Genomic DNA, 16,138 nt, shown 5'->3' on the forward strand with positions numbered 1-16,138 from the left:
AAAATATTAAAGCATATAAGATTCAATATTATTCCTGAAATACAGAATTTAATTAGACCTAATGCTTATCACAACAAAAATTTTAGGTTACTACAAATTGATACAGTACTACCTTCAAGGTATATAGCCAATATTAATGGTATGGCCATTAACTCCACTGGCCATACTAAAAACGAAGCTTATAAATTAACCCAAAGAAAGGCATTTTTGTTTCTATAGAAAGAACCTGGCATTCAACACAAGCTAAACTCAGAAATACTGCATGGAAATAAAAGCCAAGTTCACTGTAGGCTTGAAGTCCTGAGTTGGCTATTTTCACTTTGTTTCTATTTCCACATGGACAACCCTCTCTTTAAACTTGTTTAAAAATGGGACTCCCAAGAAAAAATATATGTATTAAAATTTTAATAATCAAAACTGTATAATTTTCATGTGTGCTAATCTCAATTAACAAGAATTAGGAGAAAAGGCCTTACATGCTTTTGGCAAGCAGCACAAAACCAATCACTTAATATGCTATTTTCTAATCAGGAATGCTACTATTTTCCAAAAACTAAAAAAGAATCTGTTTCACAGTAAACAATCTTGAAATTACATTTGCTGTTTCTAATTCACTAAAGTAGAGGCTGTCATATATTTAGGGGTTAGGTATTAATTATAAAAATATCATAATGCTGGATAGTATAACAAAATCATCTTTGTGTGGACAAGCTCTGATTTTATAAGAGGGATGAGAAACATCATAAACTAAAGCAAAACAGAAAGAAAAAAATGACAAGAAATACAAAATACAAACAAAAGATAACATTTAGTCCATTTAGACAAGTTCACAGAAATGGGTAGAGGGAAAACAATGAATGTACATCCATGCAGCAACATTGCCCTGTGATCAATCCATTCCTCTTCATCCACTTCTTGCCTGCAAGCTTTCCCTCTTGTCATGAGTCCCACCATTGTTATCCTCAGTGAAAAAAGAAGCCAAATGTGAGCTTTAAACTAAAATGAAATGAAAAAAATCCTAGAGCTTTCATGATCTCCACTCATTCTTTCAAATTAATCATGGCCTCTCGATAAACTGAAAATGAATATACTGAATTAATAAAACAATTTCCATCGAAGCTATCAAATGAAAACAATAATTCCAGTGAAAAGAAAATTGCATTAAGCAAGTCAGAATTTTTGAGTGTTTTCTGTGTAATGTTTTGACTCTGGATAGCATGATAAAAGAGGCTCCCCCTAGTGAGATGTGAGATAATTTGAGGACCGAAATATAAAGACAGTAATAAATTGTTGTCGGAAAAGAAAAAACAGGTATCCGTGAGTTCAACAATAAATAAAACAATATAGATAGATAAATAAAAGGGCTCTTATTACAGTAGGATGTTAAATAACGGCTGATAAAAATAGGAGTGTTGGAGTTTGAAAAAAATAATTTTAGAACCATAATAGACAAAATCAGTTCAAGCGAGCTTTCATCAATGGATCCTATGTATAGTGGATGAAGTTTTGATGAAGAGTAGGATATTTTATTCGTCTTTTAAAGTATCTCTCCTCACCAATCACTTTATCAGTTTACTACAGTAACACAGTGGAGAAATTAGACAAGGAAACAGGTGGTCAACTTTACATCACAAGTGAACAGCAGATGGATACTGTGTACCTCCAGATAAGATGTGCTAAGAAAGACACAATCCTTTATGTAATATTCCATCCAGGAATGCATAACCAGAATCTTATCAAGGGAAAACATCGGATAAACCAGATAAAGAATACACTGTAAAAAAAAAAACTTGGGCATGAAATAGCTGCAAGGGCCTTCTTGGACCCAATCTTAAAGAAACTGCTATTGAACAATATATTCAGTGTCTATTTTACACAAACACGAGATGGAACCTCTAGGAAAAGAGATCTCTAAAAGGAACGTATGAAAAGAAAAGGTAAGGAATGGAAGAGAGGAAGGGTGGAGTACTAAAAAGTGAGGAAGGAAAAATAGAGACAGTAACGGAAAGAAAGGGAGAAGAAAAAGTTTGCTCTCTATGATTTCAGGGCAAAACATAGATTGGTCTCATAGTAAGATGTCTACCTTTTGAGAATTAACTAGCTTTCTTAATTGCTCCTAGTGGAATAATTCCTTTATGAAATTCTATGGTCTTTATGAACAGCTGACATTATCAGGGGTTACTTGCGGGCAGTATTATTCATAATCAAAGTATAACCTATGAGTACTGAAAAGTGAACATAAGGAAACATGGAATCATGTTTCTAGTGCTTTCGTTTTACAGACTCTTTTCATTTCTCAGTTCAAGGCATCAATATAGAACTGTATACTATATAGAACTACACATGTAACATATACATATAAAACATATGTATATTATAATCAAAACTATAAAATATATATTTATAGTTAGATTCTAGGAGCCTACTTTTGTACCCATACTGTAGATTTCAGATGTTAGTAACAGATTCAAGTAACTTTCATGTTGCACTTCAAGCTGCACAATAAAAACATTTTATTGTATAAATATAAATGTTTCCTGTAATTTTGTACTAAGCATATAAAATACAACAGATGAAAAATATACATTAAAGAGTTCACTACACCATTTAATTCCTCCAGGGCAAAAATCTTACTTCTTAAAGCTCTTTTCCAGTTTACGGAAATTATTTTTTCCAAGAACTGGAACATTTTTATGAACCTGTTCTTCAAGGTAGTAGAAACAAAATCAAGAAGGAAGAAAACAAACTAAATAGAAGTACTGAGGATTTAATAAGTCCCACCATGGTCTCCCCTCCCCACAAAAAATGTTTTAATTACCACATTTAGCTTCTTAATAACAAGCAACATCTGTCCTTCAAACTTTAATTTAAAAATCTTAACTGTGCATGCACTCACATGTGTGTGTTATGGGTGTGGAGGTGAGGAAGGTAGGGAGGAAAAAGAGAGAGAGTTAATATCAAAGGTCAAGTCAGTCGATAGCTGGGCTCTTTGGCTTGGATTTCTATTTACACATTTTCTTATGTAAATAAGGGCTTCCCAGGTGGTGCAGCAGTAAAGAATCCACCTACCAGTGCAGGAGATGGAGGAGGCCCAGGTTTGACCCCTGGGTAGGGAAGATCCCCGGAGGAAGGAAGTGGCACCCCACTCCAGTACTGTTGCCTGGAGAATCATGGACTGAGGAGGCTGGTGGCTTACAGTCCACGGGGTCGCAAAGAATAGGACTCGACTAAACTCACAAGCGTGTAAATATATGGCCAGTAGTATAGCAAGAACTATTATTTGAAACAAAGTTGTTTAGATTTCTCTCCATACATATTGCTTAAAGAATTAAATGAGATCTAAACACTGAAATGTTTATCTTATATCCACTGGGAAATATCCTCTGAGGTCTTTGTACTCACAAGGCAGTTTGGGCACCTCTTTCCATTTTATAAATAATGGGGAAAGGGAAAATCATCTTAGATTTTTGATGAGAAGATAATCAGATTCTTATTTAAGTCCTTACCAATCTGTAATGCTAATGATGGATGCTCTTAGCAGTTGCTGCCTTGTACCATGTCTTAACTTATCAAAAATAAATATTCCAGTTGGCTAACAGATTACCAGTCCTTAACTCTGAGTGAGATATTATTTTTTCTACCTTTAAACTGCAACTTTAATTAGCTTATTTTTATTCTTTCATTAAAATAAAAAACTTTGAAAATAAAACAAATTCCTGCAAGCCTACATCAAAAGCCAAAGCATTCAGGCTACAAATAACTCATAGCCCCACTGATTTTAGCTCAGAGCCCTGAGAGATCAGTGAATCATTTTAGATATACACCAGCACAAATTATTATAAAATGTTTACACTTATTCTACTTTCTTAAAAAGCAGATTCCTTTACTGTTATTTTATAGCATGTACAGAATATTTCCTAGGAAATCATCATGGCAGAGATTTCATCAATGTAAAAAGCAGCAAAAATAACTAAATGCTATATCTGCATTCTATTTTCTAGGCACCAGCTAAGTTTCCTGTGTAGGACTTAATGCTGGACAAAGATAGTTCACATTCGTTTAACCATTTAACAGGATCCTTGCAACAATTCTTTGCGAAGAAAAGCAATATGTGTAAGTACTTACCATACGCCAGGCTCCACATTCAGCATTTCATATATCTCCTTAATTCTAATAATAATCATATGGAATTGATATATCATTCCCATTTCTACTGAAGAGAACACTGAGAATAAGAGAAGTAGCCCAGAGTCACATGGTGGTAAGCAGAAGATCGAGGCTGCTGGAGAAACGCGCCTGCCTAACTCCAAAGCTTCTGCTCTTTCCCTCACCCTGTGCTGCTACACCATCACGAAGGAGGAAACAGTAAGAGGCAAAGTACTCAAACCAGGCTGCTTAGCTACAAGGGGGTAAACAAGATTTCAACCCAAGATTTCTAATTCTGAAACTTTTGTCACTACAGTACCTGGTACTTCCCACTTCAGAACCTAGACAACCATTCTAATACAGAGAGAATACAGAGAGATACAGACAAGTCCGGGAGTTGGTGATGGACAGGGAAGCCTGGCGTGCTGCACTCTACAGGGTCACAAAGAGTTGGACACAACTGAGTGACTGAACTGCACTGATGGACAAAGTATAAAATCATGGCTCCAAATTTTCCCCCCCAAAATTTGTAAGCAGCAGCACACATTAATATGACATCTGTACTTTCACTGAAAACCTCGTAACATAGAAAAGGTCTGATGCACACTCCTCTCTTTGCTTTTCCAACCTCAGTTAAGCTGACCTGGGCTCACTTCGCAGAAAAGACTTCTTAGTTTGTTCAACCACTCAACACAGAATTGAACACCTAACCCTCTAGGAGCTGGGGACTGTGATTCCCTAACCCTCTCTTCTCTGTTTATCAAGTAACTCTCTGACACCAACCCTCACCTCAGAGCCGTATGCATTCCCTTTAACATCTTTCTTTTCCCAACTTCTGCTCCATTAACCTGAAAAAACCTTTCTTAATTATTCTCATTTACTAACTTTAACCCAGTAATAACCACTTCCAGTCACTATTTAATTCCCCTGGAGATTGTTCTTATGTATCTTATGCAGCTTCCTACTCCTGTGACAGGAATATTTTCCAATATCACAAAGAAGAAACAAATGCAGAAGGTGGATTTCTATAAAAAATTTGTTCTGGACTCTCTTCAAAAGGTCACTATCATTAAAAAAAAAAAAAAAAAAAACAGAGAAAAGGGTAAGAGAAACTAATCTAGATTTTTAAAAGAACAAAAAGACATAAACTCCAGTACTTTGGCCACCTCATGCAAAGAGTTGACTCATTGGAAAAGACTCTGATGCTGGGAGGGATTGGGGGCAGGAGAAGAAGGGGACGACCGAGGATGAGATGGCTGGATGGCATCACGGACTTGACGCACGCGAGTCTGAGTGAACTCCGGAGTTGGCGATGGACAGGGAGGCCTGGCGTGCTGCGATTCATGGGGTCACAAAGAGTCAGACACGACTGAGCAACTGAACTGAACTGAAGGTGTAGATCAAACCAACCTGTTGTTTGAAAGAAAGTATAAAAGAAACCTTGGGGATGGCTGGAAAATTTGGATATGGGCTAGATTTAAACATGACAGTATGGGATGATTATTATTTTCTAATATGTGATAATGATACAGTAGTCAGAGAGAAGAATGTCCTTATTTCTAGGAGGTGCATGCTGAAGTATTTACAAGTGTGAAGCATCATAATGGTTCAAATTACTTTCAAATGGTTCAGTGATGCCTCACTCCTCTGTGAAATATATACAAACACAATGAGAAGGCAAGTGGCAAAACACTGGTAATTGCTGAATTAAGGTTAAAGGTATCTGGATGTACACTGCATTCATTCATTGAGCTTTTCTGTACACTGGAAATTTTCAAAACTCAAAGTTCAGTTTAAAAGGAGGGACATAAAACCACTGGACAGTCTCCACTTGCTTTTAGATTTCTAGTATTTTTGTTAGACCAGAAGTAAGACACTTCCCGCTGACCTACAAAGGGCTAACTGATAAATATTAGATTGGTTTACTACTCCAGCCAGGTTGTAAGAAGGATATACAAAATTATAATGCTTTCTTTCTCCTCTAAAAACATTAGACTTCCTTGGTGGTCCAATGGTTAAGAATCCCCCAGCTGATATAGCCAAAACAACAACAAAAAATTAAAACAAATGTATTTTATATTAATACTTTAAACATAAAACCATGTGATTTTCTGTTGTTACCAAAGATGAAAAATTATGGTTGTACTGTACAAATCTTTTCTTAAACCATGGAGTTTACTGTCACAATTAGAACATCATATACCAAGGTAAACAAATGGGTAAGGATCAAACTATATATTTCTAATTAAAATCTGTGAATTATTTGCATATATATTACACAATCTCATATGTGTTCTTCACTTTTCTGTTAATTATGTGGTAGATACTTTTAAAAGATTCAACCACTCTTAAAGGTCCTGCTCTTAGGCAAATCATACAGAAGGAAGTATAATAAACTGAAAGAAAATATAAAAAAGAATGGCTAAGGCCATGGTTTTTGTTTTTTGTTTTTGTTTTTGGTGGACTACAGGTCAAAGAGAACACTGTTTAAATTCTTTAAGGTTCTATGCTTCTTTAAAATTAAGCTACAAGATTTGACTTGTGAAAGACTTGAAAAATTAATTCATTTAATTAACAGACTATTTTTCACTATTAAATGAGACTTAAAACTCCCCATTCAAGACTCATAAACTATTAACTGTAGGAAATAAGTTTGCTACAAAGTCCCTACATTTACAAAGGTAAGGAAAAGCAAGGAACTAACTCAAATCAATAACCTTGAAATGTAACTAAAATCTCAAAAATGGTTTTTGTGGATAATGGATTGCTTCAGTTACTAAAGATATTTATTTTCTTCCTACACACAAGCCCTTGGAAAATCTGCCCTTTCCCCACTCACTGAAAAGGCAATGCTATTGTGAACACAGAGCTGGGTTGTTCGAACGACTGCACGGGTGTTGGACATCGTTCAGAACGTGAGACAAATGAATCCTCTCTCTTAGCAAGTTAGAATTTAGAATATGAGAACCAGGATAATTAGCTGTGGGGGCCGAGAGCTTGCTGAACCTCCCACCCACAACTGACCACTGCATGTTAAGAAAACAGAATAAGCCATTTGGTAGAGAGACACAAGAACAAGAATATAAGCAATTCCGGAAAAAGAAATGGTGAATAAATAACCAAAAAAATTCTAGTTTCCCGGAAGCCCGGCTGCCCTTCCTGTACTTGAGTTCTATAGTATCTGATACTGGATAATTGTTCTCGACATAATCCTAAAAAAAAAAAAAAGATAAATATGGACTTCTATGTAGGTACAAAAGGTGCAAAGGAAATCACTAAGTAAAACTAGCACATTACATATCAAAAATGTGGCTGGACACAGCAAAGCCTAGGATTCAATTACTTACAAATCAATAGATTCTCTCCCCAAATAGAATATTAAGTTTATACAAGGTCACCTGAGAAAATAGAACAAATTGTTCTGCTCCAAACATTTATTGATATGTATTTTCTTACTTTTCTCAGCAATAGAATATTTGAGGGCTATGGTTGATATAATGAACATTCACAGGCTACTGTCTTCAAATAGAAATTTGAATATTATAAGAATGCTTCACAGTCTTCTAGGGAAAAGAATTGAATGATGTCTTTCTTCATGTATAAGAGAGGCAGGATAGAAGAGCAGGGGAGTCTGAGCCCTGGTGTCAGACTCCTACATTTAAATCCTGGTTGTGCCATTTCCTAATCTTGTGGCCTTTGGCAAGCTACTTCTCCTGCTTGTTTCTAACCTATAAAATTAGTATAATAATAGAAGCAAACTCACAGGAGTGTTACAAAGAATAAATGATGTCATATATGCAAAACCCCTAAGAAACAGTAAATGTTTTTATTTTCATTATTATTCAGGGAAGGGGATGTTTTATTACACCTGTGATGTATAAAACTGAGTTCCTTGAACAAGGCCATTCTTTAGCAGGCTTAGGAAAGGAAAAACATCAAAATGTATGATTCAAAAACCAGGGGAGGGACCTCCTTGGCGGTCCAGTGGTTAGGACTCCTTCCAACGAAGGGTGTGTGGGTTCAACCGCTGGTCAGGGAGCTAAGATCCCACATGCCTTCCAGCCAAAAAACCAAAAGGTAAAACAGAAGCAATATTGTAACAAATTCAATAAAGACTTTTAAAAATGGTCCATAAAAAAGAAAAAAATCTTAAAAAAAAAAAAAAAAACTAAAAAAACCAAGGGAGATAAAGATAAGTCCACATTTGAAAAGCATATAATCTCTTTATTAGGGCCTCTGGACAATAAACTAAGAGTTATTCTTTCATGGGGGATACAGTTTGTCTTTGGATAAAAGCTTTTATAAAAGCATTCCTTCAACAACCTCTTACCACAAAAGGAAGCCCGTCTTTTCCTGAATGCTCACTCAGATACAGCAAAACACAAGATAATCTATTTTTGTTAGAGGAAGGCAAAAATCTTTAGATTTTTTTAAATTATAAAATATTTTTAAAAATAAACCAACTAACTGCTGTCATAAAGTGCAGATTCTGACTGGTTCAGAAGTAACTACAAAAATCCATTGTGGGGGAGGAGGGGGTTGGGGCTAGACAATTATACAGTTAGGAAAAAGCTAGCGATACCATAGAGACCGATAGTTCTTACACCGTGAACACGTGACAGAGTTTGCTTCCTACAAAACATGCATTACAACCAAACATAACAGCCAAACGAAAGGTCAAGAACTATTTCAACGGAAACAAGGAAAAGGAAGGAAGGAGGGTGGAAGGAGGAAGAGAGAACACCGTTACAAATAATTTCAGCACTCTGGAAGGCAAAAGAACTGAAACATCATAATATATATTTAAAAACCCAAAATGATTACGCAAAAAATTAAAACAAACAAACAACTAAGGTGGAACACAAGACCAACAGGATTATGTCCTTTATACGACTAGGAAAAAAACAGGCAAGCCTTCTCCCCACTCCTTTTGCCCAGGTCAAAACAAAACAAAGAACAGAGTGGCTGGTAGTTAAAGTTTAAAAAGAAAATGAAAATGAAGTTGACATCCTAGTGTTCCCAATTTTGTGTGAAAAAAAAAAAATATATATATATATATGTGTGTGTGTATATATGTATTTAGTGACTGCAAAACCTCTCTTCAGACCTCCAGCAAAAACGGCACACCCACCTCCTCCATGACCTTTTTTCTCTCTTCTTTCAAGTCAATAATTTTAGTGATGGCTCGAAACTCACAGCCATTTATGTAAACTCTATTCTACTTTTCAAAAATAAAGTCTATATGCTAATAAAATACATAATCAACTGAATACTATCGGTTCTATATTATCATTAACAAGACATCATTTTGCTTGTATTCTAACCTTCAAAAACATAAGTAAAAATAACTTAAGGCCAATGCTTATAGCAAGAAATGACAACTAACATGAATTTAGCTTTTACTTACTATGTGCCAGGCACAGTAGTAAGCACTTTAGTATTATCTCATTTAACCCTTACAAAAGTGAAAGTGTTAGTTGCTTAGTTGTGTCCAACTCTTTGCAACCCCACAGACTGTAGCTGCAGGCTCTTCTGTTCATGGAATTCTCTAGGCAAGACTAGAAACTCATCTAACAGATGAGGACACAAGAAGAGAAATTAAGAAATTTGTACTAGGGCAAACAGCTGTAAGCAATGAAGCCAAGATCTAAACCAGGACATATGACCAAGTTTGGAAACTGAATACATATTACACACTGCAGTTTTGCTCTCATATCTGCTTTCAATATTTCATACAATTTTTTAAATCGTACTGTTAATAAAGACATGCATAATTTGACCTCAAAACAGGAGCTAAATAAGGGATATTCAGGATCAAAATAAACTCAATTGATATAGTCATAGACACTGATGTAGTCATAGACAGCAAACCAAAAGTCTAAGAAAAAAAAGAAAACAGTTTCACATCACATGTTAAAGCATGCTTAAAATGATTCGTATTTCTAAGTCCCAAACTTTAAGTATCATTTCTTAAAGAAAAACTACATTAAATTTTTAAATCCCAATACTCTAATGAGTAGTGCTACTTTACTTTTCAACTTACTTCTTCTGATTAAAAAAACTCTTAAAATATTATAATGTAAGTTTCACATTAAGTATATCCACACTTTTTATTATGCTTTGAGCTCCCTTTCTTGAACTTTTTAAACTCTCTTAATACATATTTCTAGAAAGAATACATTCTATAGACTTTCAATAGTGGGCAACAATTTTGTAAACTATAAAAACACTAAAATATTTTTTGAGTCTAAAGCCCAAAATCTGGTCATAAATCTATCTATTCTCAGACAAAATTAAGACATAAAGGCAGCAAATTATAAACAAAACTCTTAGCTCAACATCCTCATAATGCAAAATCATAAGAGCTTAAGTTTAAAACTTCCTCTTTGCCATAATCAATGCAATAGAACTTTTCTAAGCAAAGAACATTACCATTTGTTCAACTATGAAAGCTCATTCCCCAGTCTACTCTATGTGATCAAAAGGAAGTTTTAAACTGAAAATTTTGTATTGTTTCTATTAAACTACATCCCACTAACAAGTAAAAAGGGCTATCACATAGAAGGCCTACTGAATTCAGACTCATGAGAGGACTTCAACTTCCAAGCCTACTGAGATTTAAAAGTCTCATCATTCCTAATAACTAAACCAAAATAATCTGTATTTATAGTAACTCATAAATAATTATAATTTAAAAACATAAAATCCAGTCACGTAATCAGATGCTTTAGAAGTACAATCTACTCTAATGGAGTTAAGACCATCTTTTCTCAATGAATTTGACATTTTCTTAGACTAAATTTACTAAAACACTGTTATTCTATGTGCTAAATACATGCGTATGCACACACACACCCACCTTATATTAACTAGTACTGATAAAGTCAACTAGGTCAAATGTCGTTTCCAGAAACAACTATACTGCCTTCCAAAACAAAGATTACAAAAATGAACCCATAATAATACTTTTCAATTACTTCTCCATCAATATAAATACTGAGAACTGCTAGCTGGTAAATGAAGTTTATATGACTGTGGGACTACATTGTATAAGTGGGCATTTCCCTTAACCGATTTGGTATACTAAGTATTCTCACAAATGTTGGATAATTTCTCACACTTTATAACCTAGTTGCAGAAAGTGACCACAGAAAAGCTAATAAAATTAAAGTAATCTTAATAAACAACGACTTCCTACTCTTAAATATTTTAGGGAAATAAAGGTAGGCCTTTGGATATTTTACGAGAAATAGCAGGTTAACAACTCAGCAAAGCGTACAGACAGGTACTCCTTGAATTCTACACAGGATAAGAAAATAACAAATTTTATGAAAGGAAACAGAATTAATTCCTTTTTGCTTAAAAAAAAAAAAGGAAATGATAAGAGTTACATTTCTCCTTTTTTTAAGGGTGAGGGGGTACTTTTTTATTACAAAACTATATGGCACAAAGGGGATAAACTTATGCTTAAGAGTTTAAGACTAAAGTGTCCTGAATAATATTAAAAAATTTATGTATCTTTCCACTTAGCATATTTTCTTCTTTCTTCATTCTTGTATATCAATCAATACTATGCAGGGAGTTTCAAAGTGGCTTCCAATGACCTCCCATCCAGGAATCCACATCCCTGTGTAATCCTCTCTCCTTGAGAGATATATATATAGAGAGAGAGTGTGTGAGTGTCTGTGTGTGTTTGTGTCTGTGTGTGTTTGTGTCCGTGTGTGTGCATGCACACGCATGTGTGCACTCAAACATTCACCTGAGTCTGACTCTTTGCAACCCCATGGACTGTAGCCCACCAGGCTCCTCTGTCCATGGGACTTCCCAGGCAAGAACACTGGAGTGGGTTGCCAATTTCGTTCTCCAGGTGACCTTCCCGACCCTGGGATTGAACCCAAGTGTCCTGTGTCTCCAGCACTGGCAGGCAGATTTTTTCCCACTAGTACCACTTGGGAAGCCCTCTCTCCTTAAGTGTGGACTGGACCTAATGACTCAATCCTAGGAAAGAGAATAGGGGAAAAGCGATGGGTTGACACTTTAAATTACAGTTAGTTTAAATTACAAATGGGTTGCCAGTTTAAATCACAAAGTGAAGTCACTCAGTCATGTCAGACTCTTTGAGACCCCATGGGCTGTAGCCTACCAGGCTTCTCAGTCCATGGGATTTTCCAGGCAAGAGTACTGGAGTGGGTTGCCATTTCCTTCTCCAGGGGATCTTCCTGACCCCGGGATCAAACCCAGATCTCCCACATTGTAGGCAGATGCTTTGCTATCTAAGCCACCAGGGAAAATCACAAAACCAAACAAAAAAATAAAAGGCTCATGCGACAAGAACTGGTAGGCTGCTGGCAAACAGCCGACATAAGGAACTGGGGCCTTACGACGGACAACCAATGAGGAACTGAACACAGCAATAGCCCTGTGACTAAGCTGGAGGCAGATCCTCCCCTGGGGCTTTCAGATGGGACCACAGCACTGGTAGACACACATGCAGAATGCAGCTCTGCCAGAGACCCTGAGCCAGAGGGCCAGGAAACAAAATTCACCCCAAGACCTGAGAGATAACGTTTGTTGTTTTAAGTCACTGAGCTTTGGGGTAATCTGTTACACAGTGCTAACGGTTGGACTGTGTCTGCTCAAAACTCATACGATGAAGCCTAACTCTCAGCCCCTCAGAATGTGACCTTATTTGGAGACACAATCTTTACAGGGGTACAAGTTAAAGTGAGGTCATTAAGCATCCACCTGCCAAGCAGGAGACCTGAGTTCAATCACTGGGTTGGGAAGATCCCCTGGAGAAGGAAATGGCAGTATTCTCGCCTGGAGAATTCCATGGACAGAGGAGCCTGGTGGGCTACAATTCATGGGCTCGCAAAAAGTTGGATACCATAGCAACTAAACAGCAACAGCAAACAGGGTGGACCCTAATCCAATATGACTGGTAACCTTACAAAACAAAGAAATTTGAACAGAGACAGACACACATAGAGGGAAGATGATGTGAAGAGACGTGGAGAAAAGGAGGCCATCTACAGGTCAAGGAAAGAGGCCTGGAACAGATCCTTCCCTCACTCATCTCAGAAGCGACCACTCCTGCTGACACCTGACTGCAGTCTTCTTGCCTCCAGACTCTGAGACAATGAATTTCTGCTGTTTAAGCCACTGAGTCTGTGTTAATTTATTGTGGCAATCTTAACAAATTAATACATGTAGCAGAAGAGAACTAACAGACATAGTGAATTCAAAATAACTTTTATTGACAATACCAAAATTAGCCTCAATAGGACCCAAGTAGATGGCTGAAGTTTCTAAGTCTTTATGCTGAAAAAAAGACATGAGGTCATAATAGAGGATCTTGGGCCACAGAATTTTTTAAGTTAGCTGGGACTTCTGCAATCATAAATCTAATTGACTCATTTCAAAAATTGTCACTGCTGCTGCTGCTATGCCAGAAACTATTCTGAACACTTAACATATATTAATTCCTCACAAGAACACCCTGAGGTCCCACTATCATCAATTCTCATCTTTAAGATGAGGAAATTGATGTCTAGGAGTTAAGGTCATACAGCTGAAAAGGAGCCGGGATTCAGTAAATTAAGGTACAGAAAGAATGGGGCTTCCCAGGTGGCACACTGGTAAAGAAGCCGCCTGGCAGTGCAGGAGATGTAAGAGATGTGGGTTTGATCCCTGGGTTGGGAAAATCCCCTAGAGGAGGAACTGGCAACTTGCTCCAGTATTCTCATCTGAGAAATTCTTTCCAGGATAAAAAGGAAATGATGCTGTTAAAACATTGCCTGGAAAATTCCGTGGACAGAGGAGCCTGGTGGGCTACAGTCAATAGGGTCACAAAGAGCTGGGCACAACCAAGCACACACACAGAGAATAAGTGACTTATCCCAAATCATAGTTAGTAGTTGCTGCTGCTGCTGCTAAGTCACTTCAGTCGTGTCCGACTCTGTTCGACCCCATAGACAGCACGCCACCCGGCTCCCCCGTCCCTGGGATTCTCCAGGCAAGAACACTGAGTGGGTTGCCATTTCCTTCTCCAATGCATGAAACTGAAAAGTGAAAGTGAAGTCACTCAGTCATGTCTGACTCTTAGCGACCCCATGGACTGCAGCCTACCAGGCTCCTCTGTCCATGGGATTTTCCAGGCAAGAGTACTGGAGTGGGGTGACATTGCCTTCTCCGAGTTAGTAGTTGAGGTGAGCCTAAACCAAACGGTCCTTTCTTCTACCTTCAAATCTTTTCTCAAAAAGTTGAATAGAAAAGGCTTTTCTTTCACTTGCTATATTCAATCTTTGTGACACTGCTACCTTAGAAATATATATATATTTGACTATTAATTTCTATCTGCTCTCCTCCCCTAACTACACAGTTACTCATTTTTCTTTTCTACTCCCTGAACCTTAAAGCACTGTCTTTCAATTCCTAATGCTTTTCATGCATCTGGGTTAATCATTTTTATATACTGGAACCCAAGACTTCACTTGTGCAGAGTTTGGAAATACAGCTTTAGCTTAATATTTGATCCAATTAAAATACAAATACACCTGGAAAGAGTACTACTATACCATATTATCAGTCATCTACATTTTAGTAAGAACATGTCAGATCCTTTTCAGAGAAACAAAGATCGCAAAACAGCCAGTGCCAACTTTTCCAGGGAATCAGAGTTTCTTTTCTGGACTATCTGGGATTAGGTGCTTAAGAGTAAGCCTTTTTCTGGGAGTCTGAATTACAAGATATAAATGCAAACAGATATAAATTGTGGGCAGTATGGTGACCATGCTTCCATGAGAGAGTTCAAACGTGAAGAAAGCCAAACGCAAGGAGAGTGAGATGGATGTGCAAGAGAGGTATATTGCTGGAGAGACACCTGACTGCATTTCTGGGTTCTCTTTGCACAGCCCAGCTGTCCCTGGGTCCTTCTGTGTGCTCTGGGACACATCCACAAGTCTGATAACATCCCCTTTCTGCATTTTATTTGAACTGAGTCACGTGCAATCAGTAGAGAACTCACATATCAAAAAGATAACCTCTCTACAGCTGAAGAACATCACTGAAGGACTAGGAACCTTCCATGTAAAATACAGCACCATGGCTACAAACACAAGAACTGACTGGAAGAAGCCAGGGTTTAAACAGCTGTATGGAAGGCTTCCCAGATATTGGTGGAACAGGAAAAAGGAGCTGTGATTTGAAAAGACCCCATGCCCTCTATCTTTCCATTTGGGATTTTTCAGTTGTTCTAGTAAAGAATATCCCATCAAAAAATATATATATATATATCCCATAACCTATACACTTGCTAGGGGGTGTGAATTATGAAAGCCACTTTAGAGATCAATTTGGAAATATCTAGAGAAGGTGAAGATGCAGATTTCACACCATCCAGCAAGTTTACTACTAGGTGGCTACTATGGACTGAAACGTGTCCCCCCCAAAACTCACATGTTGAAGCCTTTACTCCCAACAGGACCAAGCCTGGAGACAGGGTCTTTGGTAGATTATTTAGGTTAAATGAGATAATAAGGGTGGGGCCCTAAACCGATAATGATAAGAAGAGGTTAAGGAAGCTCTCCAACTGGTTCTCCTCCTCTCTGCCTTGTGAGGACAAAGCTAGACAGAGACCACCCTACAGATCAGGAAGAGAGCCTGTACCAGTGTCCAATCATGCTGACTACTTGATCTTGACCTTCCACCCTCCAGAACTGGGGGGTGAGAGAAAATCAATTTATGCTGTTTACAAAATACGATAAAAATTAAAAATTTTCAGTAACAACAGAGCAAAGTAAAATACTAAAACTCTGGCAGCTAGGTAGTGAAAGTATTCAAGTGCCTCACAATATAGCTCATTATTCAATCTAGTCACTCAGAGTTGCTACAAAACAATGAAGAGTTCCAAAGCCTGTGCTTACAACTAGATTTTCCCAGGATAAAAAGGAAATGATGCTGCAAAGCTTAATTTTATTCTATGTAGGTGTCT

General features: G+C 37.1%; 1 protein-coding gene across 2 annotated transcripts in view; it reads right to left on the reverse strand.

Moving 5' to 3' along the window:
• The window catches only part of WDFY3 (WD repeat and FYVE domain containing 3), a 250,563-nt gene that overhangs the window by 233,574 nt on the left and 851 nt on the right, over positions 1-16,138 (reverse strand). For both annotated transcript variants that reach the window (XM_040237260.1, XM_040237261.1), the window contains exon 2: positions 14,387-14,394. The gene's annotated coding sequence lies outside the window, so the exon portion shown is untranslated. The remainder of the gene's footprint in view (positions 1-14,386; positions 14,395-16,138) is intronic.

Source organism: Oryx dammah, unplaced genomic scaffold (genome assembly GCF_014754425.2).
Source record: "Oryx dammah isolate SB20612 unplaced genomic scaffold, SCBI_Odam_1.1 HiC_scaffold_3, whole genome shotgun sequence".
NCBI lineage: Eukaryota > Metazoa > Chordata > Mammalia > Artiodactyla > Bovidae > Oryx > Oryx dammah.